The sequence below is a fragment of the Caretta caretta genome, chromosome 20 (genome assembly GCF_965140235.1).
Source record: "Caretta caretta isolate rCarCar2 chromosome 20, rCarCar1.hap1, whole genome shotgun sequence".
Taxonomy (NCBI): Eukaryota; Metazoa; Chordata; order Testudines; family Cheloniidae; genus Caretta; species Caretta caretta.
In genome coordinates, this window is record NC_134225.1 from 14,283,322 (window position 1) to 14,308,408 (window position 25,087).

General features: G+C 42.3%; 1 protein-coding gene across 3 annotated transcripts in view; it reads right to left on the reverse strand.

The window, feature by feature from the left end:
- The window catches only part of ATF7 (activating transcription factor 7), a 110,511-nt gene extending 86,157 nt beyond the window's left edge, over positions 1–24,354 (reverse strand). For 2 of the 3 annotated variants that reach the window (XM_048831859.2, XM_048831860.2), the window contains exon 1: positions 24,228–24,352. The gene's annotated coding sequence lies outside the window, so the exon portion shown is untranslated. Of the gene's footprint in view, positions 1–24,227 lie in introns of all 3 variants that reach the window. The other variant, XM_075121797.1, reaches the window with a different exon arrangement.
- Positions 24,355–25,087: the final 733 nt, after the last annotated feature.

The following is a 25,087-nucleotide window of genomic DNA, read 5'->3' on the forward strand; positions in this document are numbered from 1 at the left end:
GAAGTACAGAAGTCAACAGCAGAGCACTCTCCCATCGACTCAGTGTGTCCTCACCAGACCCACTAAATCAACATTACAGCAGTGCTCATTTAGCCAGTAGTGTAGACATGGCCACTGATTGCTACATCAATACAATTTTTAGGTGGGGGTTGAGTAAAATTATATAGTTCTGAGAACATAGACTACACAGGTTTTTCAGATGTCTGCTTTGCTTCCTACGTTGCTTCAGAGGTTGTTGTGTTAATTGTTTTTGCCCCAAAGAAAAGAAATGTCTGTATGCCTCACAATGAAGGCAGACAGAAATGGGAAAGTGGGGAAATGGTAGGTTCTGTGAAGAGGGAATGGGGTTGAGTCACGATACAAGGGAGTCAGAGGAATAAGGATTGGGTGCTCCCTATTCAAGGCCACAGCCTGTCTCCCCACACAGGATCCCCTGCACATAACTTGCCCCCGTCCCATGTACATCCCTGGCCTCCCACAATGTGATCAGTGAATTCCCCTGCCACCCTGCACATCCCTCTCACTTCCAAGTAGTTGAAAGCTGTTTCAGATAAAACCCCAGGTGCTGAGTTCCCTTAGTAGTTGTTTCAGTGGTTTTACAACCATGATTTTATCTAAAAAAATAATTCTTTACCATTTTGCTGTGAAACACTCACACAAAAATTTAGGAAACAGTGAAGTACAAACCATCATATGTGAAGTTAAAGAAAAAAGTACTTTTGTCCTTGTCTACATTGGCCAAAAAAAGGTGTGTGTTTTTCAATTAAGTTAGCTTTAAAGGATTAAGCACTCCTCCAATACCTGTGCAGACAGAATTTAACACCTTTAAAACTGAATAAGTCAATTTACATTGTTGCTAGACTCTGCTTAAGCTAGAGCACAATTAACCGAAACAATCTTGTCGAACATTGTTTACACCAGTAGTTCGTGTACCCCTGGGGGTACACAGGTCTTCCGGGGGTACATCAACTCATCTAGATATTTGCCTAGTTTTACAACAGGCTACGTAAAAAGCACTAGCGAAGTCAGTACAAACTTAAATTTCATACAATTACTTGTTTATACTGCTCTCTATATATTATATACTGAAAAAAGTAAGTACAATATTTCCAATTGATTTATTTTATAATTATATGGTAAAAATGATACAGTAAGCAGTTTTTCAGTAATAGTGTGCTGTGACACTTTGATTTTGTAAGCAAGCAATTTAAGTGAGATACGCATGACAAAAGTCAGGCTTCTGAAAGGTTTCAGAGTAACAGCCGTGTTAGTCTGTATTCGCAAAAAGAAAAGGAGTACTTGTGGCACCTTAGAGACTAACCAATTTATTTGAGCATGAGCTTTCGTGAGCTACAGCTCACCTCATCGGATGCATACACAGTATGTGTCCGCTACAGCTCACTTCATCGGATGCGCACAGTATGCGTCCGATGAAGTGAGCTGTAGCTCACGAAAGCTCATGCTCAAATAAATTGGTTAGTCTCTAAGGTGCCACAAGTACTCCTTTTCTTTTTGCTTCTGAAAGGGGTACAGTAGTCTGGAAAGGTTGAGAGCCACTGGTCTACACAGCTGTTTGGAATGGGGGGAGGGTTAATTTCAGCTAATTTAATTGAAAAATAAGCATTTTTGCCCCTGTAGACAGGGCTTTATATGTCTCTCAGAACAAATGAAAGGGAAAAGGTGGCAGGGAGGGAGAGGTGTGATATAAAATGACATCTCCCCTTACTACACAAGTTTAGGCCAGGTCTACCTTCAATTATGTTAGCAAAACTTATGTTGCTCGGGGTGTGGGGAAAAAAACAAAACACCCCTGAGTGACATAAGTTTTGCCGGCATAAGCGCTCATGTGCAAAGCACTATGTCGGCAGGAGAGTATATCTGGCAGACATAGCTATCGCCGCTCATTTAGGTGGTTTCATTATGTTGACAGGAGAACTCTCTCCTGTTGGCATAGAGCGGCTACATAAGCGATCTTACAGTGGTAGAGATGTGATGCTGTAAGCTCGTCAGTGTAGACATGGCTGTAGTTATACGGCAAACTGAAGTGCTTATCACGTTACTTACTTGTGATGAGAATCCTATTTGGGAGACTGATGTGAGGAGTCATTTTTGCTTATTTCAATAATCAAAAGTTCAAACAATTATTTTTAAATAAGGTTAATGCTGCAATGAATAGGCCTCAACTGGAGTAGTGTGTCCAGTTTTAAGTGCCACATTTCAGGAAAGATGTTGACATATTGGAGGAAGTCCAGAGAAGAGCAACAAAAAGATTAAAGATCTAGAAAACAGGACCTATGAGGGAAGATTGAAAAAAAATGTGTTTGTTTAGCCTGGAAAAGAGGGGACACAACAGTTTTCAAGTACATTAAAAGGCTGTTACAAGGAGTAGGGCGAAAAATTATTCTCCTTAAGCTCAGAGGATAGGACAAGAAGCAATGGGCTTAAATTGCAGTAAGGACAGTTCAGGTTGGATTAGGAAAAACTTCCCGTCAGAGTGGTTAAGCACTGGAATAAATTGCCTAGGGAGGTTGTGAAATCTCCATCATTGGAGATTTCTAAGAGCAGGTTAGATAAACACCTGTCATGGATAGTCTAGAGATAATACTTAGTCCTGCCACGAGTGCAGGAGACTGGACTAGATGACCTCTTGAGTTCCATTCCAGTCCTACAACTGTATGATTCTAGGTCTACAGGAAGTGCTGCTAATCAGTCATGAATTTGGACATTAGCACAACCAAGTGCTAAATTTCCCACTTTATTTCAGACCACAGACTGAAGTAGTCGCAAAATGTGTTTGCTAACTCATTAAAACACAAAAACAAAACATTTTATCCTACTCTAGACAGTCCCTTACGGGAAAAATTTAAACAGGGCTTCACAGGAAATTAGATGTATAGAACTTATTGACAACAGGAATGAAAGGCCAGTCTGCCACAAGGAAAATTCACCCCCTAAAAACATGCTGGCATCTCATGGAAACCATTTAAGAAGCTGTTCTATGTGGGAACAGTTTCTCATATATCATGGTTTCTGTATTTTTTTTATTTTTCTTGTAAGTGTGAAATAACTGAGCCTCTCCGAATATGGGATCTATAAAGTGCTTTCAATATATATCCAGGTTTTACAGATGGGAAAACCAAGGCAGGGAGTTTAAGTCATTTGCCCACAGTCACAGAGCAAGTCAGTGGTTTTTGTTGGCAACATCATAGTTGTTGTGAGGGGGACTACGATCTAATTCTTGGTGGATAGTTGTACAGAAGACAACTTTCTTTTCATATGTACAAATGCCACATACCCCCAACCCTGAAGCACTCCTCTGACTCCCCAATCTATAGGATTCTCAGCCCAGGGCTTGTGCATCTGACCCATGCCCTTCCTGGCTTGTGAAGGAGAATCATGAGCAACCGGAGCCACTCATGATCAAAATACCTAATGCGCCATTCAAGGAAGGAATCTTCCCTTTTTCCTTTAAGCACACAATAGCATGACCAACAATGAAGAAACCAATCCTGGATACATTGATTCTGGCCAACGACCGCCCAGTATCAAATTCCATTCCTGAGCAAGCTCAGAGAAGCTACCCAAAGGCCAACTTCAAGCTCATTTAATTGAAGTTAAAATCCTAGACCAGAAAATCTGGATTCAGTCCAGGACCTGGAACTGGTGGCTTAACAGATGGTCTCCTGTTAACGGACAGAGGGCAGATGGTCATTCTCATCCTCCTGGACCTCTCTGCAGCTCTCAACACAGTCAACCATGAGAGGTGTGGCAGGGGTCCAGGATAATACGCTAAAATGTTTGAATTCTTCCTGGAGGGAAGCACCCAACAAGTGATGATGGGAAACAGCAGTTCCACTACTAGACCCCTCACTTGTGGAGTCCCATAAGAATTAATTCTTTCTCTGGTCTTATTCAACATCTACATGCAGCCACTAGATGAACTGGCCAGAGGACTTGGACTACCTGTCATACCAAGAATAGGCAGATGACAGAACTCTACCTGTCATCACATATGACCACTCCATTACCGAGACCAGATAGCCCAGAGTTTGAACAAGATCAGCTCATGGATGAAGAACAGCTGGTTGAAACTGAACCTGAGGAAGACAGAGGTAATGCTGGTGGGCAGATGAAAACTTTTTGAAGAGTTTGCAGACACAATATTGTCTCTTTTCTGCTCTCTCTCGTTGTCTAGAAGACTCCATCTGGCTTCATTTAGTCACACCATCACCTCTTGGCTGGACTACAGCTATACAATAGATCTGGGCATGAAGTCTTCAGTGCTACAGAACTCCAATGGTACAGAACGCTGAAGCACTCTCAGCAACACGGGATACTGCAAACACATCAACCCTGTCCTCCGCTGGCTTCCCAGTGAGTATCAAATCAAGTTCTCAGAGTATCACCTCAAATCAACAAAATAAGGTAATGTCTACGCTGTGTCCTTATTTTCAGTGGTCTGGGGTCAGGGTAGCGAAACGATAGCTGACAGCTCCATGTAGCTTTTTTATTGTATTTAAATTGAATTTAGTAATTTGTTAACTACCACCATGGGTTCAGCTCTTCTTGCTACAGTTTCAAGCTCAGAGAGAACATTACCTCTGGTGCTTTTTTCAAATTTGGAGACTCTAGGAACACACGAAGTCCAAGTATGTGTGGGGTCGCTATCCATGTACAATGACTTATCTGTACTACAAATTTTATTAAAAGCAATAAGTAAAGTTACAATTACCCATGCATACATAAATCATAAAAATGCATGCAATGACTAAGGCCATGTCTATAACGTACAGTGCTATAGCTGTACAGATACAGCTGCACCGCATCTGGTGAAGACGCTGTATGCGGAAGGGAGAGAACTCTCCCGTTGGCATAAAAAACCCACTTCTGCGAGTGGCAGAAGCTATGTCGGCAGGAGAAGCTCTCTTGACAACACAGGAGCTGTGCACACGAGTGCTTATGTCGGTGTAACTTACGACACTCAGGGGGGTGGTTTATTCACATCCAAGTGACATAAATTATGCTGACATAGGCTATGTCTACACTACAGCCTAAGTCTGTTGACACAATGATAAAATGAACTAATTGGTTATATCTGTAATGAAGACTAGTCAACAACTTTGTTCTCTGGCACAGAAGTTACCTACTGCAGGACAGGCCTAACAAAGAAAATAACAGAACGCCACTAGCCGTCACCTTCAGCCCCCAACTAAAACCCCTCCAACGCATTATTAAGGATCTACAACTTATCCTAAAGGATGACCCAACACTCTCACAAATCTTGGGAGACAGGCCAGTCCTTGCCTACAGACAGCCCTGCAACCTGAAGCAAATACTCACCAACAACCACATACCACACAACAGAACCACTAACCCAGGAACTTATCCTTGCAACAAAGCCCGTTGCCAACTGTGCCCACATATCTATTCAGGGGACACCATCACAGGGCCTAATAACATCAGCCACACTATCAGAGGCTCGTTCACCTGCACATCCACCAATGTGATATATGCCATCATGTGCCAGCAATGCCCCTCTGCCATTTACATTGGTCAAACTGGACAGTCTCTACGTAAAAGAATAAATGGACACAAATCAGATGTCAAGAATTATAACATTCATAAACCAGTCGGAGAACACTTCAATCTCTCTGGTCACCCAATCACAGACATGAAGGTCGCTATCTTAAAACAAAAAAACTTCAAATCCAGACTCCAGCGAGAAACTGCTGAATTGGAATTCATTTGCAAATTGGACACTATTAATTTAGGCTTAAATAGAGACTGGGAGTGGCTAAGTCATTATGCAAGGTAGCCTATTTCCCCTTGTTTTTTCCTACCCCCCCCCAGATGTTCTGGTTTAACTTGGATTAAACTTGGAGAGTGGTCAGTTTGGATGAGCTATTACCAGCAGGAGAGTGAGTTTGTGTGTGTATGGGGGTGGGGGGGGTGAGAAAACCTGAATTTGTGCTGGACATGGCCCACCTTGATTATCATGCACATTGCAGGGAGAGTGGTCACTTTGGATGAGCTATTACCAGCAGGATAGTGAGTTTGTGTGTGTGGTTTTTGGGAGGGAGGGTGAGAGAACCTGGATTTGTGCAGGAAATGGCCCAACTTGATTATCATGCACATTGTGTAGAGAGTTGTCATTTTGGATGGGCTATCACCAGCAGGAGAGTGAATTTGTGTGGGGGGGGTGGAGGGTGAGAAAACCTGGATTTGTGCTGGAAATGGCCCAACTTGATGATCACTTTAGATAAGCTATTACCAGCAGGACAGTGGGGTGAGAGGAGATATTGTTTCATATTCTCTGTGTGTATATAAAGTCTGCTGCAGTTTCCACGGTATGCATCCGATGAAGTGAGCTGTAGCTCACGAAAGCTCATGCTCAAATAAATTGGTTAGTCTCTAAGGTGCCACAAGTACTCCTTTTCTTTTAACATTAAAGATAAAGCCTGAATTTGCAGGAGACAGAGCTTTCTTGGGAGCCAGCTCTAGACTGTGGAATGAATTCTCACAGGAACTAAAGACCATCACAAACCTCACCACCTTCCACTCTAAATACCAGGCAGATCTTTGACCTTGCCTTCTCTAAGGAGGGTGGGTGGGTGTTTAAAACTTTCCAGAACAGAACACTCAACTGCACATACTTCTCCCGCCTGGAGAAAGGATAAGAGAACAAACATTTTAGTCACATTACTTAATCTACTACTGGAAGGCCCTCAGATACTATGGTGATGAGCACAATACAAGAACCTACACAGCTCCTGCCACTTAGAAAAGCTTCCTTGTATCTCTCCATCTCATCAAATCTTCGCTAAGAACATCCTTCTCCCTCTCATGCCTCAGTACCAGGATGGAAATGCTCTGGTCAGGATTTATCGCTGTAGAATGTTGGGCAACACTGTTTGCATGAAAAATGCTCTAAAAATATCGCTATATTGTTGCACTGTACACTGCCAGTGACTACTGTTATTACAAGAATGCCTGGGGCCCACTAGTCTTAACAGCCTAGATCTCAACAAGTGCTTTTCTACACACAAAAATTTTTGGGTTTTAACTAGATCAGTACAATCCTTCCCAAGTGTGGACACAGTTATAGACACTGGTATAACTTATTCCTGTACATTTAGAGGATACATAAGGCACCTTTTACACCAGTACAAACATGTCTGTGCTGAACCAATTTAACTATGTCAGTAAAGCAACCATCACACACCCTTAACTGAAATTGTTATATCAATATAAAACTGCAGACCAGGCCTTAGAGACCTGCTTGCTGGAAGCTTTATCACCAGTTTAATGCCAGAAGGGATCACCAGATTATCTAGTCTGACTGCCTGTATGTCACAGGCTGCTAACCGCCACACAGCCACCCCCACACCAACTCCAACAATCAGAATTAGACCAAAGTAGTACAGCTCTCCGGATATTCAACTATTGTGTGCCACGGGCAAAGAACAGGAAAGACCAAGCTGTACCAATGCCAGAGGCCCGCACAATGGCAGGGAGCTGATTAGGTGAGATATATGCAGGTGATCCTACCATGTGATCTGCACCCCATGCTCTAGAGCAGGGGTGGCTAATGTGTGACTCCAGAGACACATGGGGCTCTTCAGAAGTTAATATGCGGCTCCTTGTATAGGCACCAACTCCAGGGCTAGAGCTATAGGCGCCAACTTTCCAGTGTGCTGGGGGGTGCTCACTGCTCAATCCCTGGCTCTGTCACAGGCCCTGCCCCCACTCCACCCCTTCCCCTGAGCCTGCCACGCCCTCGCTCCTCCCCCGCCCCCGAGCCTCCTACACGCCAGGAAGCAGCTGATCAGGAGGTGCGGGGAGGGAGGGGTAGGCGTTGATCAGCAGAGCTGCTGGTGTGTGGGAGGCGCTGGGAGCTGATGGGGGGCTGCTGATGTGTTACTGTGGCTCTTTGGCAAGGCACATTGATAAGTTCTGGCTCCTTCTCAGGCTCAGGTTGGCCACCCCTGCTCCAGAGGAAGGTGAAAAATTCCAAAGGGTCATGCCAGTCTGACCTGGGGGAAATCCAATCCCGAGTATGGAAATCACTTAAACCCTAAATGTGTGAGCAAGACCCAGTGGGATTTAATCAGTGGGGAAAAGCTGAAAGAAACAGAAGAATGAACTGTAAGATATACTTCTAACAACTTTCTTTTTCCTATGTGAATGTGGGAAGGAAGAATGTGCTAAGAGTGAAATCTGGCCATAAATTAAACTAAGCCCTTCAAATTAGGGCACGCTGCAGGTATGACTGGGTTGAGAGTTTGTTTTGAATGAATACAGGTACAATTATAAACTTCATTCCCTGTATATCATTTATTTGAGGCAGTTTTAGCAATGGTTTTTTTCTCAATAAAAAGTTGGTTTCATTTTTGTGAATCAATGATGCAAAACAGGTATTTTAATGTGAATTTATTATTCTAATTGCAGCATACAATTCTAGAAAGTTGGAGAACTGAGGGGAGTCAAGAACAAATGTAACTGCTTAAACACTGTATTTATGGAAGGGACAGTTTAGAAGGTTTAAGCACTGGCTTTGAGACACCTAACGAGGGACATTCAGGCCATGTCTACATTACAAGCGCTACAGTGGAACCGCTCAAGTGCTGCGGCTATGCTGCGGTAACACTATACTATAGACACTGCCTACATTGATGGAAAAAACACTTCTGTCAATGTAGTTAATCCACCTCTCCAAGGGGCGGTAGCTAGGTCAATGAAAGAATTCCTCTATCAACCTACCTGCATCTACACCACGGGTTAGGTTGACCTAACCACAGTGTGAAATTTTTCACAGTCCTGAGTGACATAGCTAGGTTGATCTAATTTTTAGATTTAGACCAGGCCTAAGACTACAATTTTATATCTTAGGAGGGCTGGCTTAGCCCTTCACCCTTCCAAAGAACTGTATTTGAGGAGGAGACTAGAAACTCCAGTTGTGTGTCCTCAGCAGGAACTTTAGAGATCCTTAGGCACTTTTTCTAGAAGTAGGGAGTTGCCCAGATGTCCTTGGTCAAAATTTCCCCTCCTCATACTCTTATCCAGGGGTGCTATGAACCAACTGGCTACTGGCCTCCCTCCCACAGAGGCTGTATATATCTATCACTTGTGTTGTGCATAAACAGCATCTGGGGAACCTTCATAAATGAAAGGCACTATGTGCAGACAAGATATTAAACATTTAATTAAATTTTAAGAAACAGGGATTAGGGAATGGCTGGGGAGGTGGAGGCAGAAAGAGACACACAGATACATCCTGGGAGAACAACCAGAGGATTAGCGCTAGCAGCAAGCAAATACAGAGGAGACTTTAGCCTGAGGAAGCCCAAACTGTACAATGGGATTACTCTTTCCTGAATTACTGCAGGACATGTACTAGTATGAACAAAGGATTATGTTAAATAAAAAGTACTCTATAGAACGGAGCAGTTGCTGTCAAGGCTGAAATCCATTGTGGACATCAGACTTAGACAGGCAGGAACAGGCTCAGAGAAAAGGAGTACGCTTAGATCAAACAAAGAGCTTCATAGCAAGCAAATGAGAAAGTTACAGGTAAAAAAAAAAAAAAATCCTTACATTGATATGCAGTTCAGCAGAGAACCTGTTTGCAGCTGTCCCAAGCACTTTAAATAGGCAACTCTTTCAGATAAAGGGGTTTAAGGGTTTTCTTAAAAACCGCTTTTATAAAATATAGGAGCCTGACTTGAACTATTGCAAGAGCAGAGGCACAACAAAACTTGAATGTCAGGAAAGCTGAGCTAGAAATAGTGTTCTTACAATACTACCTACATAAAAGGGACAAGGTGGGTGAGGTAATTTTTTTTTTTTTTTTATTGACCCAACTTCCCCCACCGTGTCTCTCTAAAATCCTGGGACCGACATGGCTACAACGCTGCCTACCTATATAAAAAACAGCCCACCCAAGGTACATTCATGTGATTTTTATAAGATGTAACATGGATACTATAATAAGTCTAAATTTCTATTTTATCTTTCTGATAAATCATGTTCTCAGAATATGGTGCTTTGGGCCTATGGCTCACTACTGTATTACTGCATGCCAGAAGCCTAAAAATGGAGATAGGAGTTAGTTAAATCTCATAAAAAGTTATATGGGATTGATTCTCACACTGAGTAGCAAGGCCATCCCAGTTATTTTGCTGGGACCTGGGAGTCATGCCAACAACATTAAAACCCATGATAAAAACAAGCCTATAGAAATGCTAATGATGTTTTTCTTAGGCCAATCCCTAAGAAAAGACAATACACTGGTACTGTGAAAAACAGATAAAACCACAAACAAACTGGATTGTTATAGATGGCTACACAGAATCTTTACTTCGGCACATATCTTACAATGGAATATACAAAAATGTAGGTAGACTGGTAGCAAATGCAGAACCCATGATCACCAACAGGAGCTAGAATGTGGAAAGTGTAGTACTTACTATAATTAAGGAGGAATTACTCTGTGATAAGTGAGACAAAAAAATAAAACAGACATTTCTACGTCGCTATCCAAAAAAGGAGGAAGTGTAAGATTGAAAGCTAGGGGAAGTGTCAAAAATAGTAAAAGATTTCCCACTACAACGCAAGGAAGGAAACCTGTTGCTTTGAGAGAGTTCCAGAAGTACTTTTTGTTTTTGTTTATTTAAATATACTGATTAGCAGATCTCTGCCTGAAGCTTTCTGACCAAAATGAACATTCAGTGCATAATGCACTGAATATGTTGGTGGCAGTTTGGGAGATTAGAATGGCAACATGCAAGGATCCACAAACAAAATATAGGATAAGTGACTGCCAACCCTTCCTCGGGATTTGCCCATAGTTCAGTTCTCAGCCCTGTCTACATCACCACATTGCCGTGGGTTAATATTGTATTATTCTACAGTAATACTCAAAAGCACTGTAGCTCATCACGATATAGGGTAAAATTTTCAAAGACACCTAAGTCTCATTTTCAAAAGTGATTTTGGCACTTAGGAGCCTAACTCTCACTGAAAGTTAATAGGACTTCGGCTCCTAAGTACTGAAGTCACTTTTTAAAATGAGACTTAGTTTTGAAGATTTCACCCATGATCTCTTCAGGCCAGATTTACCAAAAGGTATTTTAGGCACCTAAACATGCAGATTAGGTACTTTGTGGAATTAGGTGCCTGTGACAAACACAGGAATTTCCTGAAGTATTTTTATGACTCTGTACCTACCACCTTGGCATAGCTACACATTAGGGGGTTGGGGGGGCGGGCGGGGGGAGACAGAGAGACAGAGTTTCTTCTCTCCCTAGGACATGGGAGATCAGGCTAAGTATTTGAGACTAGAGACACTAGGCTTCAGGCCTGGAACAGAACACAACAAATGAAAGACAATGGCCCAGCACACTAACGGGGTCCCACCCAAAGGACTGGTTACATGCTGGGCATGGACCAGACCCTCTGGATCGGAGACAGTGCCTAACCTGCTTAGGCGCTTTTGAAAATCTCATGAAGTATCTTTGGAAGTCTGACCATTCATCATTAAATGTTACACACCAAGAGACATCCTCATACAGTTTTTAAGTTTTTCTGGGAAAGAGTCTACTTCAGAACCTAAGGTAAATACGCATAGACTATTGCTAGCAGTATGCTTTGAATTTAAAGTTATTTTGGGGTGTGGGGGAAGGAGTGGGAATGTTTGCTTTGTAACAGAAAAGCTGCAAGAAAGCTTTAAATTGTCATCTGGGAAAGAAAACCAAAAGCTAATGCTATAAAATCTGCTTTAGAGGCACAACACTCTGACACTTTATAAACTTGATAAAGCAAACCCAACTGTATAAACTGGAATATTGGCAAGAAACTTACTTGAGGTAAATCTCCAACAGCCACATGGTATTTAACAAATTATTCCAAGTTACCCTATAATGCAGGGTGAAAGCAAAGTCCAACTACTTCCCATTAAATTATGCCTTTCTGTGTGCATGCACAGAAATTGGTGCCCAGAAGCTCTGGCGTACAGTGCTAATGCCATCTCCTCCCCAGCATGGGCCTGAGGACCTTGAAAACCTTGCCCTTCTAAAATTTAGAAGAGGGGCTGGTGTTCACTCATGCTATACTAAAATCACTGCCATCGGGAGAAAGACCTTCCACGTCAGCAAAATAATTCACAGTTATAAAGTGGCTTAAAGGAAGCTTATAATGTAACAAATGAAATATCCAGAGCACAAACTGGGTCCTATTTAATGAGGGTTGAAGGGAAGTGAAATGTTAAAGTTTATCAACCCTCACATACACCTTTGTTAACTATGAGCTGCAAAGACATTCAACATATTTATGACAGGTTTCAGAGTAGCAGCCGTGTTAGTCTGTATTCGCAAAAAAAAAAAAAAGGAGTACTTGTGGCACCTTAGAGACTAACCACTTTATTTGAGCATAAGCTTTCGTGAGCTACAGCTCACTTCATCAGATACGATGTAGCTCACGAAAGCTTATGCTCAAATAAATTGGTTAGTCTCTAAGGTGCCACAAGTACTCCTTTTTCTTTTAACATATTTATGGCAGGATGATGAGAGAGAAGCATCAATAGCATATTTCAGCCAAGAACAAAACAAGCTCCAGTGAAAGGAATAATATGGCCTCCAGACCCAATGCACCAGTCACACAAGGCCTAGTTTACACTAGAAAAGCTTTGCCAGTAGCTCTACCAGCAAATCTTCCTAGCATAGACACAATTTAAACAGGCAAGAGTGCTTTTGCCTGTAGAACTTCTGACCAGTTCCCTGAATGAAATAAGTTATGCTGGCAAAAGCACTTTGCCACTAAAGCTGCCTCTATCCTAGGACTTACCAAGATAAAAATGTCATAAGAAGAAATTACACCCCAACCACAAAAAGATTATAATGTGGACCTGAGTTGAAACTTCAATGCTAGAGACAGAGCAAGGCATTTGAAGCATTAGTGGAAGCCTTATGGGTGCACCTGGGCATCAACGTAAGATAAGGGATGATGAATCAGGTATATAATCAGCACAGAGTAAGGACACTGAAAGACATAGGATCTAAGTTTCTCTTTTTAAAAAGATTTAGTAATGAAAGAAATTGACAAAAAGATACAAAAGGAACAAGTGTCTGTAAAGCCATTGAGCATATGTGCAAGCTAGAATGATCTGGAACAACCACAGTCTCCAGGGGACATAAGTGCTAATCATATCGTCAATAAGGAACTCACCTGCAATGCAGGTACATGGCTAAACAGTTTGCAAGGTGTCCTACATGTACCTCATAAGTTCAATGTTTTAAAGCCAAAGGCATTCCAACCTGGTTTTATGTTGAAAGCATGGATCCCAACTGCAAAAATCCAGTAAGTTATAACAGTTACTGCTCTCCAAATGCCTACCAACCTAACTTGGGTTAGGTAAGGATTATTAATTGCCTAGTGTCATTTATTTATATTTCTGATAAACCAAAAAAAATAAAATAAAATAAAATAAAATAAATCTAACCTAACCACAACAGCAAGTCATCAATTTCCCAAACCAGAAGAATTAGAAAGACCACCTCTAGTGCACTTATCAGTGGGGGACAATACTCAACTCCAAAATTCCTGCCTCCCTCCCCAAAAGCCTGGAAAAAGAGAAGGACTTTGCAGCATGCCTGGAGATCAACTGATTTGTGGTATTTCAGAGCAAGAGGCAAGACACGTGGGGGAAAAGTGTAAACTCCAAGTCTCCAAACAGTTCACAGAGAATGCCCTGCCAGCAGCATCTCTCTCTTCATTAAACTGAGGTGGGCTCCAGCTGTTTGCAGATATGCCAGGATGGCAGAAGTCAAGAGGGAGTCTTGCACATAGGTAGGCTCCAAGCTTTTTAGAACTTTATAGGTCAAACCAAGACTTTAGTAAACTCTACCCAGAAACCTACGGAAAGTACAATTCACAGAACACAAGTGTCAAGCACTCATAGAAGAAACCTCTATTGAAGAAGCAACCCACTAGCTCGTTTCCACATTGATTTAAGGAGTACCACTATGTAGCATGCCTTGCAGTAGTACAATCTCTATGTTACAGTGAACTCAAGTAACAGGTGAAGGACACAGGTCTGAAAAGTAGTTGCCCAAATGAACTCTGATTGAAGTCACAGCCAAGTCAAAACCACCTCATAATCAATGGTATCAAACAAGCTGATTAGATCTAACATTATGAGCATGGACCCCAAATCTTTATTATAACCAGACTGTGCTGAACTCAGGTCTGAATCCAGGCTGACAAAAGTCAAGGAGATCCAAGGCATCTAGCCATCCAACATCAAACCAAAATGACACTGCACAAGGCTTCACTAAAAATCTAAAGTTAGTGGCTTACCTGCTTCTCATATTACTGATTTTGATGTATTAAGACTAGACTGCAACTGTTGAGCATGCTGACCCACTGACTCCTTGTAACCCTTTGCAGAAGGTGCTCTATATAGAGGTCACAGAGTTAGAAACTTTGGCACTGCTTCCTGCAAACTAGACAAATACATTTTAAAAAAGGGTATTTCAAAATGAACTCATAACCACCTAAGCAACACCCTGGTCTTGAACAAATACAGGGGAAGGCTGAGATTATGTCATTAGCTGTGGCATGTCCTTATGTACACTAAAGTTCATCTACTGAAAGACATCTAGAATATTTGGGGCAGAAATGATTCACATGCAGTTATATTACAACTGCAAGAACAATGGAGAAAAATAATGTAAGAGACCCAGTGCTGCCTACTGATTATTACAGAGATAACTATGAGAAGTGCCTGAACGACTTAGGAGCCTGCATCCCACTTTCAAAAGTCATTTAGGCCATGTCTACACTTACAAGCTTACAGCTGTGCCGATACAGCAGTATCGCTGGAAGAGTGCTCATGTAGCCACGTTATGCCGATGGAAGAGAGCTCTCCCATCAACGTAATACCACCAGCTCAATGAGTGACGGTAACTACATCGGCGGGCAAGCATCTCCTGCAGACATAGTGCTGTGCACACAAGCGCTTATGCAGGCAAAACTTGAGTCACTTGTTGGGAGGGGCTGTGTCACACACCCGAGCGACAAAAAAGTTTTGCTGACATAAGTGGTAGTGTAGACGTGGCCTCAGTCCTGTTGACTTACATTGAGTATTAGGTTCCTAAGTGCCTATATGTCTACACTACCACTTATGTCAGCAAAACTTATGTCGCTCAGAGGTGTGAAGAAAAACAAAAAACAACAAACCCACATCCCTGCACGACATAAGTTACGCCAGCACAAATGGTAGTGTGTACAGCACTATGTCAGCAGGAGAGCTTCTCCCGCCAACATAGCGATCGCTGCTCGTTGGGGGGGAGGAGGTGTTAATTATGTCGATGGGAGAGCTCTCTCCCTTTGGCATAGAGCAGCTACAGGAGAGTTCTTGCTGCATTGGTCCAGCTGTGCCGCTGTAAGCTCTCTAGTGTAGACTTAGAGTGAGTCTCCTAAGCAACCTTTGAAAACAGGACTTTGATTCCTAAGTCACTTAAGGTATGTCTAGACAGTAACTAGACACCCTCAGTTAACCTATGCCAGTTGACTCAGGCTTGTAGGGTTCAGGCTGAGGGGCTGTTTCATTGCTATGTAGACTTCCATGGTTGGGCTGGAGAACCAGGCTCTAGGCCCCTCCCACTTCACATGGTCCTAAAGCCCAGGCTCCAGCCCAAGCCTAAAAGTCTACACAGCAATGAAACAGCCCCGCATCCCAAGCCACGCAAGACCAAGTTGGCTGGCATGGGCCAGTCACAGGCATCTAGTTGCTGTGCAGACATATCCTTAAAAGCTTTTGAAAATGTTACCCCTGGACTCTGGCCTTTAGATTTAAATCACTATCTGTGCCTTAGACAACTGCTAAGAAGGGTAAAGGCAGGGTCTTGCAAAATAGTAGAGGCTCTCCCAAGTTGAAAATAGCATATTACCATAAGAACCAGTTTTAAGTGACTTGTGGACAAAACTACTGTTAAACGTTAGACCTGACTGCACAGTGTGAGAGTTGGAGTTAAGTGAAGCCATAAGGCAGTTGTATGCGTGTGAACATTAAGTGAAAATATGTCCCCGCACCCACCTAAAACATTGCCTGTTTTTATTTATAACATATGTGGGCATTTATATGTATTCAGCTTCAAATTCTACAGTGTGGATTATTTGATGCATGGGGAGCTAAAGTGATGCTATAGTGCTCACAGAGGAGTGCAAGAGATGCTCCATTTATAAACAAGACAATGTCTAGAGACCAGGTTTGTTGCTGCATGTGTTAAACAACTGCTGCAGTTTACCTAAGAAGGAGCTACCTTTTAGCAGGGAGCAAAGTGATTACCTATAGAGGGGATCTGGAATCCTTACGGATGAAAGGCACTATGTAAGTTAGATAACAGCATCCTATGGATTATCAAAGTTTACATATTCCACAATTGTGTTATAAATGCAGAGATTCAAAACAAAGAAATAAAACAAAGATTATATGCATTTCTTCACCAAAGTACATTGTGCAGTGAACTTCTGGTTGAAGAGGAATGAATAAAGTTATCAACTGTCATGCTATTATTATGAAAAATATCCACACCTGTACTAAATAGCATATTGGGTTATTAGAACTACCTCAGATTATTAAAACTGATGGAATTTAAGTTTTAGTTTATGCTTCACTGTTTACTTTTTGAACATTGTTTAGTTTAAAACTAGACTGGTGAATCTAGTTCTGTTTAGATTTGCAATAGTGCATGGGAAAAACTTTACTGAAGTTTATGGAAGTGTAAAATACTTTTATTTTTATTTGGTTTGTGACACTCACCATGCCTGGATTTAAATACTAAATCCTGGACCTAAACTATCTGTGCATCCCCTATAAAGGAGTCAGATTTCACAAGTCAAGAATTAAGCAGTTTAAATTAGTGAAACTTACATCTACCTAGATACTACCAGTGACGTACTTAGTACTATATTTGGACTTCACCTGCCTCTCTTCTCCTTCTAATTAAATTTATCACAATGTTGACAATTTTAAAACCACCATCTTTCTATATCTGATCTAGACTATACATCCCAAATAGGAGATGTTGAGTAGACTTGACCTTCAGATTCCAGTGCAATAAGTAATGCAGCAAGGACAAACTTTTAAATTTATTAGAAGCAGATTAGTTACTCAAGTTTTTCCTGCCCAAATGTGTTATATTTCAACTTGAGGGCAGGGAAGGTGACAGTGAAACATTACCCCTAAAGAGAATCCCCAAAACAGTACCATTAAGTACTTCTACAGTGTAACCCTGATTATCTGACCCTCAAATACCCAAAACAGAATTATGTCTCATCAACTATAGTGGAAATTCTCCCAAATATTCAATGCCTCAGTTATCTGAAATTATTCAATATCCCCCAGTATAGTAAGATAATTAAGGTTGTACTGTGGTAGGTTTTTATTTTTTGCCACCATAAGTGAAAGCTTTTGCTATCAGACAAAAAGCTTATGTTCCACCTTAAACTATGTCTACACTACAGAGTCTATTCCACCATACTCTCTAGTACAGATGCCGCGTACACCAACAGGAGGAGTTTTTCTGCCAGTGTAGGAACACCATCACCCTAAATGATATTAGCTATGCCAACAGAAGTCCTCTTCTGTCAGCATAGCTGCGCCTACACTGGGGGTTTTGTCGGCTTAGCTCTGTCACCAGGGGTTGTGTTTTTATTCACATCCCTGATCAACATAGCCATGCCATTATAAGTTTTAAGTGCAGACTAGGCCTTAAGCAGCTTTTAAAAAAAAAAGTAACAGTGGTATTCAGAACAGAATCATTTCCTCTCCTTACCCTTGCCAACACAGAGCTGAAAAATATTCTTTGTGAGCATGGCAGGCTAGCAAAATCCGAGGAACTAACTTTCAATGACATAGCAAATCCTGGTTCTGTGGGAGCACACCCTCACAATGCACTGAAAGTGGGAGCCTCACAACAACACTCCTTGACGCTCCATTCATAACTGGCATTTCAGATAAAAGGAACCTAAAAACTTTTCTTCAGCACAGTTCAATACTATAATACCTCTCTTGCCTCACAAAAAGTACACAGAAAATATCTGGAAGAGATGCACTGTAAGTTTATCATGAATAAGAAGGTAATACCAGTGGCTAATGTGGCCTGTAACTGGTAGAGAGACTTTGTTTACTCTCATGAATCAGCTTGTAATGGCTGGCAGCAGTACTTTGCCACCAGTTTATTCTTTCACATAAGGGTGGGACAGCAGACAGTTACATTCCAGACTACTGCAGCGCTTTCCTAACAGAGCTGCATCTCCCTTTATGAAACATGAGCTGAAGCACTACTTGCTATCTGCAATCCGTCATCATACCACGTTGCCTTCTTTAGGGAACTTCACTACATACTGGGGGTTCAACTCCATGTTGCTCCTTCTCTAGCTTATGACAGCCCATTTGGGACTGCAGTGCAGACCAGTGTTCAGTCCAACAATGGACAGAATACATGCTTCAGAGAACAATGCAAGAAACTCCATGATGAACAGTTACGGAACAGGGAAAAATATGAACTTGTAGAAAGAATTAAGCTAAATTTCTCTCTCAAAAGAACTAAAAACTAACTACAGCAAAAGCAAATTGTTACCTATTAACATTTAAGAACCATCCCATCTCCATGCATTTAAAAATGAGGAGTCACCCTAGGGCATGAACTTTAATCCACTACTTTAGAGATGAGACTTTGATGCCAGAAGCTCTAATAGTTGTGAAGCTAGCACCTGTAAAACACATTGTCTTCTAGAGTGAATTATTTCCCCTCTGCAAAAATGCTGCTGCTAAGGGGTTGGCCCCACACACGTTTGCACCTCTTTTGTTAAACTGGCACAATCCTCTACATAGACATTTAGGCCTGGTCTATACCTAAAACTTTAATCCACCTAGCTACGTTGCTCAGCGGTGTGGAAACCTGTCTCTCATGTGCAGTCAACCTAATCCCCACTGTAGGCGCAGCTAGGTCAAAGGAATCATTCTTGCATCGACTTAGCTAATACCTCTTGGAGAGGTGGGTTAACTACATCAGTGGGGAAAAAAAAAAAACAAAAAAAAAAACCTCTTCCATGAATATAAGAAGCACCTATATTGCGGTGCTGCAGCAACACAGCAGCAGTTGTGCTGCCACAGTGTGGACTTAACCTTATTTCTGTTTAGTTCAACCTGTTCTGAAGCAATTTATGCTGTCCACACAGCCTTTGTACTGGTTTAACTAAATCTGTTAAAAAAAATAAAATAAAATAAATGAATAAGAACGCCTTTATTAAACCAGAGCAATTCTGTGCATAGACTAGCCTTAATTATTTCAGACCTAGTTTGCTATATCAAGGGAAATGGAGAAGAGCAGAACAAAGGGGCCACTGATTCACTGGCAATTGTTTAACTGACATCATGGGAAATATGTCAGCAAGACAAAAGTTCAACACAGATGTTATGATCTAACATTGCAGCAACAAACATAAAATGCTGGAAGTTGAGGTTAGCAATTAATTCAAAAGGAAATGAGACTATTAATTGAAGTTTAAAATGTTGAAAAATTAGTCGACTCACCGTATTAGGAGTTTCTTCAAAGCAAAAAAACAAGAAAAGGAATTGCTCTACGTTTAAAAAGTCAGTGAGAGCAGAAGGGACGCAACATCTTTGAAAAATTAGGTTCATGAGGCCAGACTGTCAAAAGAACTCACCACCCAGCAGCTCCCACTGGGAGTCACGCTTGAAAATATGTCCATTTCATTTAAGTGCCTAAATGGGATAGGAGCAGTTCTGAAAATATGGCCTTAAGTGTCTTGCCCTGGAAAAGTTCAAGTGCTAAGTAGCACGTAAAGCAAAATATCACATAGAAATACGATTCTACACGTCATTCCAATATGGAATCCAAATACTGCAGTCCTCAGATGAACATGCTGCACATACCTGCCACACCAGGAGACCTGTAGAATGATACTCTCTAAGAAGTTTTACTGAGGAATTTTAAAACTTTTTACCATGAAGAGCCAACTACTGAATGTGAACAAGGAAATGTCCCAAATGGTAGCAAACTCCAATCACTGCTACATATTTCCATAAGAACTCTACTGTTGATTGCTCGTATCCCCTACCCCCATCACCCACAACAGGTAAGATTCATAACCTACCTTCTACATCCCAAAGGAGGTTGGGAACAGAGATCTAGTTTCCTTCACACAACTGTTCCCTGATATCCGTTAGCACTTCATCTCTTAAGTTGAGCAACAAGTAGGGGGAGAGTTAATAACTTCCCTATACATCAGTCTGAGAACCTCAGACTCTAGTCAACTCACTTTGCCCATTCTGGGGTTATCCTCCTCAGCCTTCCCAACCACCACTATGACCCTTATTAAGAAGAGATCTGAAAATAAAGAAATCCAATCAAAAAAGTTTGATTTTTAAATCAATTGTTTTATTTTTCCATTTAAAAACTTTTAAAAGCAACATTTCCAATGTCAAATCTGCACTTATTGCACCTTTCACCCGACAAAAGGCTCACAAGGCACTTTACAAAGATGAGTATTAGAACTAATTTACCTATGGAAAACTGAGGCACAGGGAGCTTAAGTGAATTGCCCAGTATCACATGGCTAGAGTGACAAAGCCAGTAAAGAGAACCCAGGAATCCCAACTGCTAAACACTCCCTCCCATATCATGCTTACATTTTTGAATTTATAACCATGTGTCACAAGAACTAAGTTCACTGTAAACCACTATAATTAAATTGACAATACAAATCAGTTCAATATGTTGCTATCCAATACTTTGTGCACTGCATACCTTTGCAATCCCCATCACAGTAGGAGTCACGCCACATGGATTTTACAGCACTTCCAAATTAGCTTCATAAGAACATTGTCACACAGACTAACTGCAGTCCTTCAACCAGATTTTAAAAAGGTTAATGATAATTGCAATTTACCAAGCTGGATGCAGCACCAGGAAGAGCACTGCTGAGTCAAGATGAAGTTCATTTTCATTTGACATCTTTGTACACTATGTAGAATGTGGATGATGGGGCAAGAAGAGAAAAATCAGAGCATTAGAGAAATTCAGAGATACCTAAACTGGGAGGTGTTGCAAACACCAGGGAGAACTAAGAAACAGTAAGAAATCTAGAAACATTAGAAATAAGGGCATGCACAAAAAGAAATTCAACTTGAAATAAATGCATTTAATACTTTGGGAAATGTAAGCTAGATCATAGGTGGAAGGAAGAAGATACTTGAGGTGATAGTGGACACTAAATTAGACAGGAGTTTGTAATGTGATAAGGAATGGGAAAAAATGTGACCCAGAGCAAAAAGGTTATGTCCTCATCTCTAAAACTCTGATGTGAACTTTATTCAGCTCTAAGCAACCCAATATCAGCACTTACTACTGACAAACTGGAGGACATGGGGGGGGGGGGAGAGAGCAATAAAGTCACTTAAGGGACTGATTTATGAAGAAACATTAAAGAAGCTACATGTGTAATTTGGCTAATGACAACTAAGATGGACACAAACTGTCTACAATTATTTGAAGAGTGAATGCCAGTGAGGGAGAAGGAGCATTGTACAAGTAAGTATAACCAAGAATAATGGCATAAATTTAACGCAAAATTTGGCTAAGTACAAATAAAGTTGTCAAAAGTTAAATCTGTTAGATGCAGGAATAGTCTCCACAAAGAAACCCTCTTGCTTGAGACATTTACAACTGGATTGTCTCAAGAAAATATAGAATGGATTAATCCTGCACTGGCCAGTGAGATGGACCAGATATCCTGAAAGGTATTTTCCTGCTCTAACGCTATGATTAAACAACATACATTTTCTCGCTCTAAATTTATCACCTGAAATATAGAGAAAATTTGACATTTCCCAAATGTCTTTGCTTGAGTACAACTGTGAAAATGGAACAAATTTGTATAATTCAATGGCCCTTCAGGTTTTGTAAACTAGGATTCTGTGAACAAGATAGCTTCATCCAATACCTGTTTGTTCACAGTTCTGAAACAGAAAGACTGGTTTTCCACCTCTCTACTCCCAATCAGATTCTGGGATTAGAAATAATTGGTCCAAATGAAGAACCCTCTCTGTAAAGAGGCTACTGCAGATACAAATACAGTTAACCATACTTCAACAAACTTTACATCTACATTTATGGCCTGTAACTTCCATCAGTTCAACCTTCTTTTTAGACACTAACAGTAAACAGGCACTTCAGTGATGGTTAAACTACAGCCATGAAACTGATTATGGTTGGCCAGAATGATAAATGGTTAATATGTATTCACATGAAAGCAGCCAAATACAATTTTTTTTTTTTTTTAAAAGAAGGGATGTTAACCCTGGTAATAACAAGATTCCAACTCAGGCAATTATATTCTACCCCCATAAAATCCCCTTTGTTCCAGTGAAGTTATTCTTAATTTGTGTCAAATAACTGTTTTATAGAATTTGTGATTCAGAATAGCTGCTGCATTCCACACCACAAGTGATTATATAAATATAATTATTGCCCGTTCACTAAAATATAGTTTGTAAAGCACCATACAATCCCTTTGCATAGTGCTATTGGTTATGGTTAACAATGTGCTTGATGCTGTACCAGACAAACTGAAAAAAGTCCCTACCCCACAAAACACAATGATGAAACAAGACATGCTGAAGAGCCAAGAGAAAGTATGCATATAATTTTATTAATTCATTCATAGAAAAATTTAGTATTTAGAAGGGACCTGAATATGGAGACAGTAACTACCTGCAGAACCGGGATAGAGATGGCATTCCATGCATAGAAAGCAGCATAGAAAAAGGTACAGATAGGAGAATGGAAAGAGGTTATGAAGGATCGCAGTGGAAGTGTGTAAATTACAGCAGAGTCTGGTCTTAAAAAATCAAGTTTATTTGATTAATCTATGCTGATTTTCTATGCATCAACAAGTATTTTTATTTTCATGTAATATTTCATGTAAGAAAAGTCTAACCTGTTGGTCTTTTTCTTTTAGGGTAAGGAAAGAAAATGGGGCCCAATTAATTTTAGCAATAAAGATGAAACCCTTTTGACAAATGAGCCAGTTTGTTTAATAGTTCTAATTTACTAGAAACTGTCACCTAGTCTACCACAGTATGTAAGTGAAAGAGAAGCAATTGTGCAGTAATGGATTAAACACTCATTGCTTCAACAAGTTCTCATAGACTTTGGAAGCCCAAACTTTAACAGTGAGATACATACATACACACACACACACACACACTCCCCCCTCCTGGGAAGTGTACTGGAAGGGGTTGACTCCTCCCATCCCCAGGCAAGTTACATCAGTTATTCTAAATATCAGTAGGGTAAAAACTTAATGTTTAAATTGCACAATATATATACTTTCTTAAATAACTGTAGTTATATATACACACACACACAAAGATTGTGCAATTTAAACATTACGTTTTTACCCTACTGATATTTAGAGTAACTGATGTAACTTGCCTGGGGATGGGGGAAGTCAACCCCTTCCAATACACTTCCCAAGAGGGGGGCTGTTAAAGGGTTACTCCCACTATATCTAGTCTCAGCATTATCCTAGAACCCCATCAAGTTGCTTTTCTGACACCCCCAATCTACCAATCCCATGAGCCCCCTCTACCCCCAAGCCTGCCATCTCCCTAACTCACTCATTTTCACTAGAGAGCCCCAAGCCCTTACGCAGGCCAGGATCTCCCTACTGCACGAGGACCCGCCCCATAGCCACCTGCTGACCCAGAACAGCCCTGCTGCATAGGGACCCCCATAACCCCCAACGGCACAGCCCAGAACCCCTTCTCATCACGGGTCCCCTCATAACCCCCCAAACCAAAGCACTCAGAGCCCCCCACTAAGGAGCCCAGGACCCCTCACGAGCAGACATTTGCACGCCCCCAACCAGCTGTCCGTGGCCGGGGCCCCCCCCACCAGCCACCGCCCGGGCCCCTCGGAGCCTCCAGCAACCCTGAGCCCCGCCCATCCCTAAAGGGGTGTGACCACACCATTCCCGGACGCTGTTGGTTGCGGCGCCCATCACTCCAAGATGCCCGGTGTACCGATTGGCCGACGAGGCTTGTCACTCACGGAAGGGGCCGGTACTCTCACGAAAATCGGGGAGGTGAGGGGGGGCCCAGAGCCTACTCTGGTGGGACAGCGGGGGGCCTCGCTCACCTCGAGACCGGGGGGAACACTTGGGTTGCCTCAGGTCCGCACCTCTGCCTCGCGCTGGCCACGGAATCTCGCGCTGACTCCGTCCCTCTCGAGCTGTCCCTGGGTCTCGCGCTGGGTGCCCCCTCCCTCCCTACGCGCGAGATTCTCGCGAGACGTCCAGAAGGGCGGGGCATGGATCAGGGAGAACCAATCATCAGCCCGGGATGGGGGCCAAAGCGGAGGGGTGGGCGTTGCCCGCAAGAGGCAGTGGGTGGAGGGTGCACGCCCTGTCTGCCTTCCTCAGATGAGGGGGCGTTACTGGTCGGGGCCCTCTAGGTGGGATCCCCCACAGAAAAGGCAGCGACAGTCGCCCACTCCCATCACTGAGGGGACAGTGACAGAGCCCCCCCGACACCTGCCCTCCAGAGGGGACATTGACAGAGACCCCCACCCCCCCCCACCACTGAGGGGACATTGACAGAGACCCCCACCACGCCCCACCACTGAGGGGACATTGACAGAGCCCCCCCGACACCTGCCCTCCAGAGGGGACATTGAGAGAGACCCCCACCCCCCCCCACCACTGAGGGGACATTGACAGAGACCCCCACCACCCCCCACCACTGAGGGGACATTGACAGAGACCCCCCGACACCTGCCCTCCAGAGGGGACATTGACAGAGACCCCCACCGCCCCCCACCACTGAGGGGACATTGACAGAGACCCCCGACACCTGCCCTCCAGAGGGGACATTGACAGAGACCCCCACCACGCCCCACCACTGAGGGGACATTGACAGAGCCCCCCCGACACCTGCCCTCCAGAGGGGACATTGACAGAGACCCCCACCCCCCCCACCACTGAGGGGACATTGACAGAG